Source organism: Ursus maritimus, unplaced genomic scaffold, assembly GCF_017311325.1.
Source record: "Ursus maritimus isolate PB19 unplaced genomic scaffold, ASM1731132v1 scaffold_8, whole genome shotgun sequence".
Taxonomy (NCBI): domain Eukaryota; kingdom Metazoa; phylum Chordata; class Mammalia; order Carnivora; family Ursidae; genus Ursus; species Ursus maritimus.
The window spans coordinates 46,551,854-46,569,980 of NW_024426996.1; positions in this window are offsets into that span (position 1 = coordinate 46,551,854).

Sequence of the window (18,127 nt, forward strand, 5' to 3'; positions counted from 1 at the left end):
CTAAATGATTGAATATTCTTGATGCCATGTCTGTCTCAACTAAAATCATCTTGGTACTTTCATTAGTCCCACCCTTTGGGATCATTGCTGTATCTTATGTAGTTGATGTTACATTCCCAAACCCACAGATGAAATATGTATTCATTAGAAAAATAATCACTGAACATTCCTAAGTCAGGTACTGTACTTGATATGGAAACTCAAAGAAATTAAGCAAGTTGTCTGAAAGTACATAATATGTAAATGGAAAAATCTGTATCGAAATCAAAGCCCAACTCTCTGCAATATATTTAACAGCACGAGTTTATTTAGTTTTCAATCTGGGAAGAAAGGGGAGGTTGAGTCACTAAAGTTTCAAAGTGGAGATGTATTTTCCTCTGGGCCTTGAAGGATAAACATTTTTCTCAAAGAGATAACTAAAACGTAACCAAGCAGAGGAATTAGGGACAGCATAATTGCACTTACCATGTTCCCAGTATTACTCTACACACTTTCTATCAACTTGTTTAATCCTTACGGAGCCCTCTAATGCAGGTACTCTTGTGACTGTTTCTGTACAGACACCTGAGAAAAATGTGGCTTTTTAAGTAACTGGCCACAGTTATACAGTTAGTGATGAAGTGGGTTCTGAGCCCAAGCAGGCTGGTTCCCGAGTCTGCACCCTTAACCATTCCAGTAAAGTCTGCTGAACAAGGGTAAAGGAGTAAAAACATATGACCTACTAGTAAGTTAATGGTCAGTAGAAGCAAATGGGCAAGAATTGGGACAGTGACATTTTACTTGAGGCAAGGATTTCTGAAGAGCTCGTGTAATTAAAAACTTACATAAATCAAGAATCATTTCCTCCTAAGAATAACTGTAACAGGGAGATTACATCCTTACATCTTATATCAACCCATAACTATCATATTTATGTATATTGTATGTATGTATTTTTAAACATTTGAAGGTCTTATTAGTGTGCTAGGACTGCCATAAAAAAGTACCACAGACTGGGTGACTTAAACAACAGAAATTTATTTTCTCACAGTTTTGGAGTCTAGAAGTCCAAGATCAAGGTGTGAGTCAGCCGGGTTGGTTTCTCCTGAGGCCTCTCTCCTTGGCTAATAGGTCATGGTCTTCCCTCTGTACTTGTTTGTGTCCTTATCTCCTCTTATAAGCACATGAGTCATTTTAGATTTGTGCGAACCCTAAAAACCTCCTTCTAACTTAATTACCTTTTTAAAGACCTCATCTTCAAATACAATCATATTCAGAAGTATATTGGGGTTAGGATATCAACATATGAATTTGGGGGGGCACAATTTAGCCCATAACAAAGTGAATAATAAAAACATAATACATAAATAATTTTAGCACCTCTAAATTTGTTTCAAGTTATTGTGGAGCATTTGAACACTAGCGTACTATTAATAATGTTTAAAATAACGTTACAGTGGTCCTCACAAGCACATGCACAAATTTATCAGCATATCCGCAGGATGTTAACAAAGGACCTCCCATACTGCTATTAGGCAGCTAAAATGCTGCCACCATGTGTCTCTAGTGGAACATACAGCTTGAAATTCATTTTTTAAGTCCGTTTTTAAAATCCGTGATTATTTTCGGAGTTTCACATATTTTCAAATTAGGGCTTTATAAATATTTTTGTATCACAAAATAGAAGGTATTTGAGGAAAGAAGGAGAAAAGTGGCAGGAGTTATATATGGGAAAAACAATTTCAGTCAAGTTTGTGAAGAACTTTAAATAGGGTCTTGCTAGTTAGCATTTCACCATTATCCTGCGTCAGAAGCTATTGTAGCATAGGCCAGGAAATAACACACCAGGTTTTTGTTTTAGGAAGCCCACTCTAACAATGATGTGTAAATAGATTGAAGAGGAAAGCAGATGGAGTGATGACAGAGAAATGGGACAGAAAGAGAGAGGAGAGGCTCCTATTTTTATAACCTAGGTGAGACACAATAGGAGCCTGAATGAGTCACTGGAAGAGAATAGGGATGAAAGGATAACCGGTGGATATTTTGGAGATAGAATTAACAGGGTTCATTTGGTGTAGAGAGAGGGTGGAGTCCGGGATAACTTCATATTTTCTGGCTTGGATATATTGGAGAATGTAATTGATGTTTACTAGAATGTGAAACTTAGATACTCAGTATCTAACAGGTTTTTATAAATGGAGCTTGGGGGGAAAGTTCAGGGCTAAAATTTTAGAAACCACGTGTAAAAAGACAACGACAAAACTGTGGGAAGTTTTTGAAGTCAGAGAGTAGGAAATAAAATAGTTGAGAAAAGAACCCAACACGCTAAGTAGGATACCCTTTTGTGAATGAGAGAAAGAGTTCACAGTCACGGAATAGTATGTGTGTGTACGATGTGTGTTTATGTTTTTTTAGAAATTCTGGTAAGTATCCAAGAGCACAGTATTAAGTCAGGGAAGCAAAAGTGAGATACATATGGTTATGGTACTGTAAGGATTCATAATCAAGGGAGGAAAGCCATTACATAAAAGGTAATTGTATTACAGTGTTGTAATTGGTATGACAGAAATATGGATAAGTTGTTACAGGAGAATAAAAAAGAGGCATCTTCCACAGTCAGAGGGTGAAGGTATCAGAAAAGTCTTCACGTGGCACGTGAATTTATCCACACTTACAAGGACTTCGTGCGTGCCACATACTCATTTTAGCCCTTTATAAATATTACCTCAACTACTCTTCAAAGCAACCCTATAATTAGTATTATATTCCCTATGTTAGGATGGGGAAACTGAGGCTTCAGCAGGTTAAGTAGTTTGTTTGCATTCACATACACAGTATGTAGCAAAGGGATATTCAAACACTCCTCTGATAGATTTCAAAACCATTCCACTGGCCACAAAGTTATGTCCCCTACGTTGGGTGTAAAGGTTTAACCACACTGAGAGTTGGAAGACGAGGGTGTCCTTTCAGGTCCTATGTGAGCAAAGGCGTGATACACATGGGAAGCTTCTAGCACTTCTAGCTTGCAGGAATTTATAGAGTTCAGCAAGAGATGAAGCTGGAAAAGAAATCACCAGACAGACCATGGAAGGAGGAGCTTGGACTTCATGCTGGAGGTAATTATAGCCACTGCAGGGTTAGAAAGGTTTTAGGCAAGGGGAGGAACACGGTAATTTAGTGTTTCATGCAGGTCTTTCTGACAGGCGCTTGACAGCAGGGGTAAGTTAGGTTTAAGAGATAAATCATGACAGCCTATTAGGGCAGCGGTAGTGTGGATGGAGAAGAAATAAATTTAACCAGAAGGCAAAATTAGCCTGCCTTGAAAAGAGACTAGAATGTGAAAAAGGCAACTTTTACAAAATCAAATGAAAAAAAGAAAAAAAAATCCTATTTCACACTTGAAATGTATCAACTGGTCTGTGCTTTTCATTCATCACAAGTATCACCTATTGGTTTAAAAGACTAAGGAAGAATACAGGAGAAGAGGCAATATTTTGTTTTGTTTTGCTCTGGTGAGTCTCTTGTGACAGCCTTTACAGATGAGGACCAATTCAACTACCTTCTAACGTCATGGGATATTAGTCTTTAGGATTTAAAAAAAAAATGGAAAAAAACCTTAAAAGCAAAGCTTCTGGTTCGCAAATTCCTCCATGAAACATTGATTCAGGAATTTGGAATTCACTGAAATGACTTGCCTTTGTCATTCTTACTTCTATTGGTTGGGTGTACAAAAACCTGTGTGAAGACCTAGCTTAAAGTCTCTGACCTGCTGAAGCAATGTGCTACTCATGCACTAAATTATGTCACACATGAAAGGCCCGACTGCTGTGTCCATCAGTCAAATAACTTTCATAACCACAAGGGAATGCCCAACAATGGCTGTACCCTTTGAACTACCATGTTTGGGAGCACAAATCTTCACTGGTAAAGCTATGAAAGCAATGTCTTCTTCCAAAGGCTATGCCAATGAGCATTTGTACTTCATTTAAGAAGAGTACTCAATTAAAAGTTTAAAATGATTTTGTTATAACCAATTAAATTTCAGGGTGCCTGGGTGGCTCAGTAGGTTAAGCATCTGCCTTCCGCTCAGGGGCTCAGGTCATGAGAGTGAGCCCTGCCTCCAGCTCCTTGCTCCTCGAGGAGGCTGCTTCTCCCTCTCCCTCTGCCCCCCCCCCCGCTCATGTTCTGTCTCTCTCTCACTCAAATAAATAAATAAAACTCAAAAAAATTAAATTCCTAAGTCAGTAACTTAATATGGATGTCAATGTGTCATTTTTTTCTCTTAAAATATGGGGAAGGGTAAGATTGCAAGTGGTTTTGTTTGCTTGTTTGTTTGTTTTTAAGTAGGCTCCAAGCCCAACAAGGGGCTTGAACTCACAACCCTGAGATTAAGGGTTGTGTGTTCTACTGACTGAGCCAGCCAGGCACCCCCAAGTTTGGAAGTGTTTAAACTGAGAAAGTGTCTGAACCCAAAATGTACAACAATACCTAAGTGGAGGGCAGCAATAAGATCCCTTGGTTATTGCTGTGTTTACCAGAACATGTGCTGTCATTCTGGTCAGAACCGCATGGCTCTCAAATCCGGCAGGGTGTTCTCCAAAGGAGAAACTAGGTTCTTATAGGAAATGAGAACAGTGGTGGATACTGCTGCAGTAAATGTCCATTACAGGAATTAAAGGATTCATAACCAATCCAGGAGAGTGCGTTTTTTTTTTTTTTTTTAGTTTTTTTATTTATTTGAGAGAGAGGGAGAGAGAGAGCATGAGCAAAGGGGAGTAGCAGGCAGAGGGAGAAGCAGACACCCCACTGAGCAGGGAGCCCAATGCGGGACTCTATCCCAGGACCCTGAGACCACGACCTGAGCCAAACGCAGATGCTCGACCGACTGAGCCACCCAGGTGCCCCCAGGAGAGTGCATTTCTAAGAGCAAAAATGCCAAGGAAAATAGATCTTTATTCCTCAAGGGAATTAATTTTTTGTGACTTTATTTGTCTTTTAGAAAATCACTTTAGTATTGACTTCTTATTTATTTTTGGCTTCTCTGATATTTTTTTAATGAATCATTATTTGTATAGTGCTGATCGGTTTTTCCTCTTCTAATTGCTCTGATTTTTATCATTAGTTTCAGATTCATTAAACCCCTCACAAATATTCATTTATTTGAAAGGGAGTTACCTTTCAAGGGTGAGTCATTCCATTTCGTGCTTCTTTCTCTTTGGCGGTCGTGGAACTTAATTATTGCTCTGAAGGAAAGAAATGGTCACATCTAGAGTAAAGAAGATGAGGAATAAATACTTTTAAAGTTGCACTAAGGATATGAGAAAAGTAAACAACTGTCCAAAACAAACAAAAAAAAAGCCTAGAGGTTCTACTGAGAAGAATCTCTGCAGATTGCAATAGATTTAAGTTTGCAATAAAATGTGCGAGCAGAAATTGTTGACACATTGAAGGTGTACATCAAACAGCTTTTGCATCACAAATTACAGTCTCTCATCAGAAGCTTTTGCTGTGGCCACATCAAGGGTGTAGCATTTTTTTTTCTAGATGGACTTATTTGCAATATTTCAGTATTTATTGGGGGTGTTTTTATACATAGTCCAAAAACTTCATTTTATTGATGAGAAAACAGAGATCCAGAGAAGCTAAGTAAATTGTTTGAGGTCAAATGGGGGAAGAAGACCGCCTATGTTATTGGATTTAAGCCTCCTTGTTTGCAGGAAACAATGACTAGGGAAATCTCTGAGATAAAACTCAGTGGCTGTCTCAGTGGAGAAACTTGATACTGTTCTTCCCTCTAGAAAAGGGTGAGCTGTAGGTCCTCTGGTATATTGTAAGTTTTGTTGGATGAATCTAATGCCTCCCATTTCCCTTCTTCATTACAGCAAATGATTTAGGGAGAAATAATGTGAGTGTCTAAAATCTAGAGGAGATATTATAATGGCTTTTGGTTTGGCTTGCCGGATAAATTATCTGACTTTCTTAGGAAAGGAGAGTTGCATAATATTGGCATGATATTGGCATGATATTGGCATGATATTTACAAAGATGAGTTTTTGCTCATTTAATTAGCTTTTTTTTTTTTTTTAAAGAACTTACACAAAGGCAGTTTTACTGACAAGGTTCTTTTCTTATCTATTGTTACAAAGCAACACACATTCATTATCTCATAGTTTCTGGTTACAAAGCAACACACATTCATTATCTCATAGTTTCTGGTTACAAAGCAACACACATTCATTATCTCATAGTTTCTGGGTCAAGAAACTTCCCATGTCTTAACCAGGTCCTCTCTTTCATTGTCTATCACAAGACTGCAATTAAGGTGTTGAACTAGGAATGTCATCTGAACTAGAGTCTCATCTGAAGTTGCAGCCAGAGAAGGGTCTGTTACCAAAGTCACTCAGTGATTATTGGCAGCATTCAGGTCTTGTTGACCCAGGACTTCATTTCCTGTCTATTTACTGGAACCCTCCCAGTTCCATGCCCCCCGGGGCCTCTCCCACATTGCAGCATGCATCATCAAAGTGGGCAAACCACGAGGACAATAGATAGAGTCTCCTAACAAGACAAAAGTCATAATCGTTTGTACTTAACCACGGTCATAACACCCCATCACCTTTGCCAGATTTTACTGATTAAAACCAAGCTACTTGTCCAGACTACATTCAGGGAAAGGTATTGCACAAAGCATGAATACCAGGATGCTAGGATCAATGGTAACCATGTAAGATGCTTCCTACAACTAGAAAGCAGCTTTTCCCCTAAGACCTCTCAGTGTAATTATTATTCTGTGAGAACTGTAGTATTATATCCAGAGCCTAACAGTCACAGCCTAAAAAGCTGCTTAGCAGGAGATTTCCATATAGGAAACAATGATTCAACAGAAAGTAAAAGGAAGATTTTGCAGATAATTTTACTGTATTTAAAACATATAATAAACTTACTTAGCAATAAAAAAACTACCAGAAATTATTTATAATCTGCAATTTCTTATTTCTCCAACCAAAAAGATAATCAGGGGCGCCTGAGTGGCTCATTCGGTTAAGCGTCTGACTTGGGGTCAGGTTACGATCTCAGGGTCCTGGGATGGAGCTCCCCTCAGCGGGGAGTCTGCTTATCCCTCTTCATCTGCTCTTCACCCCACTTGTGCACACGGGTGCTCTCTCTCTCTCTCAAATAAATGAATGAAACCTTTAAAAAAAGGTAATCAAATATACTTATTAATGGGACTTGAATTTTATTTATTTTTAAGACTTTATTTTTTAGGGGTAGTTTTAGAGTCACAGAAAAATTTCCCATATCCTCTATGCTCTGTCCATTGATCCTAACTCCGTGCAACTATGGGGGATTTACTGTCTCCATAGTTTTGCTTTTTCCAATATCATATAGTTGGAATCATACAGTATATAACCTTTCCAGATTAGTTTCTTTCACTTAGTAATATGTATTTAAGTTTCCTGCATGTCTTTTCATGGCTTGATAAGTCCTTTCTTTTTAGTGCTGCATAATATTCCACTGCAATGATGTACCAAAGTTTATCCATTTGCCCAGTGAAGGACTTCTTAGTTGCATCCAGCAATTATGAATAAAGCTGCTATAAACATCAAAGTGCAGGTTTTCTGTAAACATATGTTTTCAATTCCTTTAGGTAAATGCCAAGGAGTGTGCTACATCTATTTTTTAATAGAAATGTTTGTCATTAATATTTGCTAAGCAATTAATTTATCACTATGCTAATTACTGTGAGCTATTACTTTTTCTAACTCCATGCTGTATATATATGTATACACACATACCCATAAAACATATGATACTATTAGATTACATATTTAACTAAAAAAACCCTCATATATCGGGGCACCTGGGTGGCTCAGTAGTTAAGCGTCTGCCTTTGGCTCAGGGCGTGATCCTAGGGTCCTGGGATCGAGTCCCACATCAGGCTCCTCTGCTGGGAGCCTGGTTCTTCCTCTCCCACTCCCCCTGCTTGTGTTCCCTCTCTTGCTGGCTGTCTCTCTCTGTCAAATAAATAAATAAAATCTTAAAAAAAAAAAAGCTCATATAAGTTCTAAAGGACATTATGTGATTTGAGAAATATATGTAAAATGGTCAGTCCTGAAAATCAATTCTGCCAAATGAATTAGAGAATATTTCTTATTAGTCTCACTTGTTGAATGCTATGAACAGAATAGTGGATATTCTGTTTATCGTTTAATCAATTTATCAGTTAATTGAAAGCAGAGAAATAAACTTACAAGTGGATCTTACTTTTAATAAACTGCTAATTGAAAAGGCCATGAAAAGAGAAAAGTAACTGTTGATGGGGATTTTTACTATGTTATGTGGCATTTTAGAGTATGTTACTCTGATAAAATGTTAAGAAAGCCTGTTACACAGAGTATTTATTCATAATATGTATCCATTAGTCTTGATAAAACAAATCAGGTAAAATTTTCATTGACCTCGGTTTGGGTATTCATTAATTCAACAAACTTTAATTGAGCACCTTCTATATCCCATCACTATGCCATATACTGTGAATGAAATACAGATGCAAATCAGCTCTCAAGTGTCTTACCAAAATAAAATACAAGCCTTGGACATAATTATAGGAGATGGTAAATTATGGCAACTCCGAGATATGTGAAAGGAAGATTTTCAACTTATAGCAGTAATTATCATGATACATTTAGCCTAAATGCTGTGTTTTCCCACAAACAGTTCTACTAGGTTTACCTGTCAATCTATTTGGTTTCACTGTCATACCCTTGAGTTTAATCACCTGATTTCATACTATAAATATTATTGGGTTTTATCTGGGTTTTATCTTTGCTCTGAAACCATTTCTTATTTTAAACACCTTCGCTGAGAGAGAATGGAGCTGGCAAATAGTTTTATTTTCAAATTAAGCAAATACTACTTCTCTTATATTTTTTCTAAATTCTGTTAAGAATCTTAGCAGTGCCTACTTCAGTTCAAGGTGAAGAAAAATAGATCCCACTTCTCAATGAGAGGAGTGTTAAAGAATTTGCAGCTCTCTTTAATGTGCCTCAAATTGCAAAGTGCTCAGTTACAGAGGTGTATCACGATTTCTTTAACTAGTCCCTTAATATTAGATATTCAGGCCAGTATAAGATGTTACTTTGTGTGTGTCCCTGATTACATCCTTAGGATAAATTCCTTCAATTGCATTTAATAAGTCAGAGGAATACACATGTTTTATGTGTTTCAATGCCTGCTTACGTGCTAAGGATTTTAAATACAGCATATACTAGATGAACTCTATGTGAGAGTTCTGGTTGCCTTCATCTTCACTAAAACTAGATATTTTCACTGATTTTGATCTATGTTAATTTGATAGATCAAACCTATATCTAATTTTACTTTTAAATTATTAATTGTTTAAATATTTTTCACAGTTCTAACTATTAGGAATTGCTCATTTCTTTGCTGTTCTTTTCTCTTTCATTTTAATTTCTTTGTCCTTTTATTCTGAATTAGAAGAGAATATCTTAAGTGTGTTCTCTATAGCCCTGATTAAATTTTCTACACTATCATTTCTACTCTGGCATTTCGGCTGAAGACTTATTCTGTTTTACTTAACGGCTTCCCTACAAGCTTCCTAAATAACACAACTCCCTTATGGTATCAGCTTCCTCCTCTTACGTTTTGTTCTCATTCATTGTGTTCTCATTTAATCTGTTCTTTGACTTTGAAGCCATGGGTGCTTATTGTGAGGAAAATTTAAGTTAACAAAAATCCATTGCATTACTCTCTGTAGTGGGCATTTATAAACCATAGTATGTTGCCAGCCTACAAGAGAGAAGGGATGAAAATGGGCACCACTGGCAACTTCTCCAGGTTGTGGGCTCCTGCTCTTCCCTCAGGAACTCAGCAACACCGCAGATAAGCCCTGGAAAACACGGAGGGTACAGTGTAAATTTGTATACTAAGTGCTGGTAAAGCTTCAGTTTTTTTTTCTTATTATTAGATAAGAGTAAATACAAATAGTTCTTCTATTGGTTTCTATACTCCACTGGGTCATGCTGCACACCTTTCACATCAGATCATTCGGTGAAAGTATTGTAGGACATGAAAAGCTCTATTCCCCCAACATACATTGTCACTAAATACCTCATGTCTTTGGCCCCCCCCCAACAGCAGCATAGAGGGGAGACAATAGTTCCCAGGATGCATCAAACCATAATTAGCAAGAACTTCCACCCCCCATCCTGCTGCAGCAACTCCCCTTCATATTTCCAGTCCTCCCTCTTGTTAGAAGTGGTCTTCTCTCAATACGTATCAGCATAGGAGTGGCATGGATGCTTTTCTCGTCTGTTTAGTATAAAACCTAAGACTCCAAGGATCTCAGGATTCTACCTACTTCATTTTGTATGAATGGCTGTTCTTTTGCGTGACAGAAAGAATGCGATAGTCAAAAGCCATTTTTCTCACTGAAGACTCCTAAACCTTATCATAGAAATTCTGCCCAGATTCTGGCAGTAAACTGATATCAAGCATCAGTTTTTGAGATTGTGGAGTATTTATCGTTCTCTAAACCCCCATGAGTATCCTTCTGGGAATTGTGAGGCAACTTTCTAGCCTAGTGCCATTTTAAACCAGAGACCCAAAACATTTTTTTAAAAAGAAATGAGATTGTATTCAAAATATTGATTTGTTAACTCTGTACACTACTTTCCAACTTCATGTTTGTGAATAAAAATATAAATACTTCAAAGTACAGAGTTGTTGTAAAAGGACGCCTCTATGTCCAGGCAATGTTTGAGTAAATGTCCATCAAGTTAAAATTTAAAGCTGTTAGTAATTAGTGAGGTCCTAATGCCAAAAGGTGGAGATACTGTTTTCTGAAATAGAATTTCCATGTTAACTATTACATTTAAATATATATAATATTTGGTCATTTTTTTTCCAAACTGCTGTAACTACTTTCACCCACTCAATATAATAAAATATTCAAATTAAACCTGGAATACCTTGAAAAAATCCAATAGTACAATTGCAAAGGTATAATTAGGGCAGAGCATTAGAAAGATTTTGCCTTTCATTGCTGAAAGAAATATAGACAACATAAACTTGCGTCATTACTGATTGATATCTAAGAGAGTTTAATTAAAATAATAAGTGGTATATTTGTAAGAAAGTCCATTCTTAGTCTTTCTGTTATTAAAATTTTTATTTTTTTTATAAAAATAAGAGATAAATGTTGAAGTAATGTTTGATGTCTAATCACTATGTCTACATAACAGACACCCATCACCTTCTTTTGGTGAAATGGATTTGTTCATGTAGATTTATGTAATAGTAACACAGAATACACTAAGAAATATTTATGTGGTGAGTGACTATAAATAGTGGATACAGAGTTAATACAGATACCTGGTATTCTCCAACTTTATTTTCACCTAGAAGTATAATCATAACAGATAACATATACTGAACATGTACTATTTGCTCCACACTGTGTAAATTATTCCTGTTACAAAAGCCTGCTTAATCCTATTTTATACACAAGTTTATTTATACTTAAATAAATATACTTTATTTAAATTGTTTATTCATTAATAATTTAGGTATATTATAAAACATGGAAAAATTTTGGGAAAAAACATGGAAAAAAATTAAGTTGATGAGCTAAATATAAAATAAATAGTTTCTCAGAGGTAGGTATAAATTTTATTCTTATTTTACAGATGAGAGAACTGAGAATCCATGTGATTACAGAACTTGTGGAGGAATTTATGTAATTCCTAGGAAAGATTTCCTATAAAAATTCTGTTGGTCTACTAAATGCATATAAATTGGATTTTGTTATTACATTTTAAAATGATTTTATAATAGTATGGTTACTAAGAATGTATAACTCAACTACTACACATATCAACTTTCATAATTTCTGTTGTAAATTATGTTTTTGCTAATGTTCTTACCAAACTAAAAACTTCATGTGTTCAGTAATAATTCTGCTAGATTCCATTTTTTCTCAGACAAAAGTGGAAGCTAACAAGAATTAGCCAAATTGGAACTCAATGATAAATTATGACAACATTAATGAGGGAAAACCCTGTAATTCTATTTTCTTGCCATAGAACACACTGAGCTCTTTAAAATTCACGCATTGAAACAGAATTTTATATCCATTTTCATGCGACTATGAAATATTCAGGGCTGATGTTTCAGCCTTATAAAATGGAAGCAGCGTGGTCTTTAGAGACAGGTGAGCATGAACAGATCTTATGCGGTCTTAACAAAAGGAGCATGTATAGAATACTGACCAAAATATATTTTTTAAAAATGGAGCACAAATTGTATTGTATTCTTTCTGCCTTAATAAGAGTAGTAATTTTTTTAAAGATTTATTTATTTATTTATTTATTTATTTATTTATTTATTTGTCAGAGAGAGAGAGAGAGAAAGAGCCCATAAGCAGGGGTAGCGGCAGGCAGAGGGAGAAGCAGGCCCACCACTGCCCAGGGAGCCAGATGAGGGGCTCTGTCCCAGGCCCCTGGGATCATGACCTGAGCCGAAGGCAGACACTTAACTAACTGAGCCACCCAGGCATCCCGATGAGAGTAGTAATTTATAGTTACAATGGAATCATTGTACATTAAATTGCAATACAGACTGCCAAAATAAAATAATTACTTGATAGACACTGGTAACAAACAGCCCATTTCTCTGTTGGCAGAGGGAGAAAATGATGACGCATTTTTCTCACTGATCATTGGCAGCTCTCTTCAGCTGAAAAATACTTTTTGGAGGTTGCAAATAATTATTTAGTGTTTCCAAACAGGTACATTCCTAACAGGAGTATTTTGAACAACCACAGACAGTCTTTCGGGAGAAAGTTTGAGTAATGAAAGAAAACATGGCTGGATATGAGAATTGATGTTCCAAGCTAAGTTTTGTCACATACTGGGTGTGTGGTTTTGCATAAGTCACTTAGCTTTCTGAGCTTCCATTTTTATGTCAAAGGCTTACAGTAAAGTTGTCATGATCTTATGTGATTCTTAGATTGATACACAGCATTAGAAATACCGGGCTCTAAGTATACAAAATTAAAAGTAATGATCATCCACCCATCTAAGCATTCATCTTTTAATTTCACATGTGTGTGTTTGCTTAATGGTCAAATACAGGACAAATTGTTTCAGATAAAGCTGTTGATCAGCTCACAATCTTTTTAACACCTGACAGATCACCAGAAGGACAAAAAGAAATTATGGATGGAAATTCTTTTCCTCATTCCCACTGCTAATTGTAGGCAACAACAACAGAATAATTTTCCCCCTAATTTGGCAAGTCATTGTGCCATTAAAGGTACAGTTTTTATAGACCTTTTTCTGTAAATTTTTTTACCATCTACCAATCCACTACTACAAAAGGAGCATCTCATTTTGTTGAGTAATTACAAACAGAAATCTAAGTGGGAGAACATGATGGCTTAACCCAGGATGACAGTCATGGAGGTGGAGATGGAGAGACTTGGTTAGTGGAAGACACATTTTAGAGGTAGAATCTGTAGAAGTCACTGAACGATTAGATGATTTCTGATATGAGTGAGTGAGTGGTTTGCAACACCATTTCTTTTTTTATATAATTTTTTAAAAGATTTTATTTATTTGTCAGAGAGAGAGTAAGAGAGCACAAGCACAGGGAGCCTCAGGCAGAGGGAGAAGCAGGCTCCCTGCTGAGCAAGGAGACCAGTGTGGCTTTCTATCCCAGGACTCTGGGATCGTGACCTGAGCCAAAGCAGACGTTTAACCAACTGAGCCACCCAGGAGTCCCTGCAACACTATTTCTGTAATGGACAAGAGACTATTGGATTGGGTAATGTAGAGATTTTTAAAAACCAGTTTGGATAAAATCAGTTATGGTAAGTAAGTTCAAAATGTCTGTGAGATATCAAATAGTCTGGAGCTGTGAAGAAAGGTGAATTCAGGAACTGTCTATACATAGATGGTGTATAGAGCCCGGGGAATGAATGAGATCATCTTAGGAGAGTTTAGAGAGAGAAAAGAAAGGGAAGGAAGGCAGGAGGGAGGGAGAAAGGGAAAAAGAGGAAAGGAAAGGAGACTGATAGTGAACAGAACATCGTGCTTTCTGTATCAGGTGAGAAACCTTATTCATATTATCCAGTCTTTTTGATCATTCAGAACCCAGAAATAATTGTTTAAGTAGTTGAACTAAAACAATCAATTGATGAAACTGTGACTGTTTATAATATTGATTTAAACTTTCTATATTAAAGGGACACCTAGGTGGCTCAGTTGGTTAAGCCTCTGTCTTCTGCTCAGGTCACGATCCCGGGGTCCTGGGATAGAGCCCTACATTCGCTCTGTGCTTGGCAAGGGAGCCTGCTTGTGCACTCTCTCTCTCTCTCTGTCAAATGAATAAATACAATCTTTAGAAAAAAATAACAAACTTTCTATATTGGAGAAAATACATATATATATATAATATATATGTATATGCATCTTCACGCTATGCAAATACTATGTATATATTAGATGATTCATTAGTGGAAAAAATTTAAGTGTATATTTTATTCACATACCATGTTACATGTATAAGAGTAGCTTCAAAGTACTCTGATGCATGTATTAATGGTTCATTAATGCACTTATCAGCAGAATAAACTCATTCGGTTTGCGATGTTTCATGGCTTATCATTCACTTGAGGCTTAGATTAATTTCATTTTTGTATGTCATTTTCGGTCCATGTAATTCTGCAATTCATTTAATCAAGTTGGTTTTTCATGAAGGAAAATTAAGTTGAAAAGCACAAAATCACAAAATAAGTTTAAAATTTAAATGGACAAGATTTGAAAATACTATCTTTGGTAAACTTTTCAGTGAATTTGTATGTCAGAAAAAAGAGTGTATTCTGAGTCCTTGCTGTTAAGGAATTATGTTCTCACACAAAGAACTTTAAAAGAAGGAATGGAAAGAATGATGATCTAAATTTAGCTACTATATCACAATTTAGCCTTTTCCTATAACATTAATACATTAGGACAAGGAAGTTGTCAGACTTCTAGAAATCATCCTTAACAATTGTCCCTCTCTTTTCCCTCCTATTCAGTAGAAGTTGAATCCTATCAAATCCTTGTTTCACATATCTTTTTTTACCTGTTCAGTCCTACCACTTAGAACAATTTACCATCATTTCCCCAGAATGAACTGCTTACTTAGACAACTGCCCCAGTCTTGGCCCCTCCAATTCATCCTTCCCTCAGCTGCCAAGGTTCTTCCAACAGTTCTCCCACTTCTACTGCTGTGCTCGTCTAAGCGACCTGTGTCTCATGCTTGTATTACTGCCACAACAACCTCCTCACCAATTGCTGCAAATACTGATCATATCATCCCATCGCTTAAAATCCTGCCGTGGCATCTCATTTCAAGTACGATAAAATCTAGACCCCTTACCATGTCCTTTATGATCTGGCCTCCGCCTATGCCACTGATTTCCATCTCCTTCAACTTATGCCTGATTCAAAATCACTACTGCACGATTTCTTTCTAAACCACAACCTGCAAAATTCCTTGCCATCTCAGGGAATTTGCTTTAAGTCCTCTTAACAGTCTTTCAAGGGGTTTCTTTCTCAACACTCAGTCCCAATCCAAATGACCTCTTGAGAGGCCTTCACTGAATACCCAATCCCTCTTCCTTTTGCACTCTCCACCTTAATAGCATGCTAACTCCTTGACAGATTTCAGTTGATTCCTGAAATTATCTTGGATAATAATGTGGGTTCTGGACTTAGCCTACCAGGTTTCAAACACTGGCTCTTCCACCTACTAGCTTCTACCTGGGAAAGTTATTTAATCTCTATTTCTTTCCCTCTAAAATGGGATAATAATACTTCATAAGGTTGTTGTAAAACTTAAATGATTTAAACTTAAAGTTCATAGAACAATGCCTTGCTAGTCATTATCATTTGCTGTAGATACAGTAGAATCAATAGTAAAATATTTCTCTTTATAAGTTTGTCCCCTTCTGTAACTATGACATCTAGAACACAGTCTAACACTCAGTAACAGACCCTCGATAAATCTGTAAGCCACTGTCACCTGACTAGTGACCTGGTAAAGGACAGCTCTGATCAGAGAAATTCAAATTCCAAGTGTTTTAAAATAATGTGGGAAAAATTATGTAATTTACCTCTTGCCTTTGGCTCTGGTTGAAAATTTCTAACTGCCAAATATATTCACCCTTGAAAGGCAGATCTCAGTTACTGAGATCTGGATGCATGGGAGAGCACTTTATGATAAAGGGGAACCTCTGTGAAGCAGATCACAGAGGAAATTGACTTCCAGCCATGAGGTTGACATTAGAAACAAAACCACCAGGTCCAGATAGGATTTGGGAATATTAGCCAGGTTACCTGGGTCAGAACTAGTGAGGAGACTCCTAGAAATGACCCACAGATATAGAGGGAACCAACTCAGGTAGCTTCTAGGGGTGGAAATGAGTCTATGCTTTCCAGTGGTCAGGACTGGTTTGAAAATGGAACAGAACATGCCCTACGAATACGCTCTACTACATCACATGAGTATATTCATCTTGGGCTCTGCTGGAAAAGTAAGAAAGGAAAAAAAATCAGAGGTAGATTATAGGTAGCTTTCCTAAATGTTGTTTCTGTAAGTTGGTTCAGATTTGGATAAAACTGACAACACCCCATTTTCAGATTGTTGATAAAATCATATGTTAAAGTCATATACTATATATTGGTTTTACTGCATATTATTAGGAAATCTTATCGAGGTTGAATATATTCTTATAGGCTATGAAGCAAAAGGAATATTAAGGCCTCTTGCTTTCCATTGCTTGCCTCAAATGAATGATCTTAAATTAGAGTTTAATGGGACACGCACACAGGAAAACTGAACCTGCCATTTCACTTTATCAAATTGTATGTCTCTATACGATTCACTGTGTTTGTAAACTTTGACAAGTCCTGTTAGCTACTGGATACTCTGGCTTTTGGCAGGCTTATTTATTTATTTATTTTTGGCTGTGGCATTTGTTCAGAGTGTCAGAGTACAAATTTAGAAACTTATATGGAGAGCCAGCAGGTCATCATTTCACCAACTGATTTGTTACAAATTTCTCAAGTAAAGCTACATTGCTTGGAAGATCTTTTGACATAAAAAATACAAAGGTATGTCTCTAATCCTTCTAAAAACTTGGCATTTAAACAAAACATGAAACGGAGTTATGTAAGGACTTTCTTACCAGCAGTCATGTTACATAAAGTATTGCATGTCATGAAACCTTACTGTATTCTCCCGTGGCATTACTCTCTATGCTTTATAATAACATGTTTTCATGGACTGAGAAAGTTATGCTATTAAATTTTAAATTCTTTAAATTATAAATTGTTAAAAGACTTAACATACTCCTCGTCTTGATTTTAGTTTACGTAACTCATCATAATTAATAGCTACTTTCATAAAAAGCCTTGATTTATTAAGTCAGATATATGAATTGCTGCATCTAATTTTAGAAAAGCTTTCTGTATTTCTACCAAACTGAAGAAATTTGGTGTATTTGACAATTACTTGAATACTTCTGATTAATGAAGCTCTTAGAGCTAAGGCTGTTTATGCAATTTCATTTGAAATTTACTATTAGTATTCCATAAATTATTATATTATGTGGATTACTCCTTGTGACTTTTAAGCTCATTCCTTTGAAATAGAATGCTTTTCAAAAAAAATAAAGATTAAAATGTTAGTTGAATAACCGTATCTGTCCACTTGAAAAGATTCTCCATTCTGTATTTTTCATCCAAAGAACGACTATCACTTTACTATTACTTTCTTCCCCACCTTTTTCTCCTCTCAAGTCCCTCTTCCTCCCTCTGGTATTTTTGGACATTAGGTCTAAATCAAGACCACACACGCTTCTTTGCTCCCTAAGTGAGTACAAACTATGTAGAGAGTGTGTATAGAAAGATAAGGCTCCCCCCTTAGCAGAACTGAGCCTTTCTCCCTCTGACTCAGACAGAAGATCTGATAGGAGCAGCAGGAAAGGCATGAGAAAAAGGAAAATGTTCCAAATACATTTTAAGAATTGGAAAGTAAAGCTAGGAAATTGTTTTGTAAGATTTGGGTTTTTTTGTTTTGT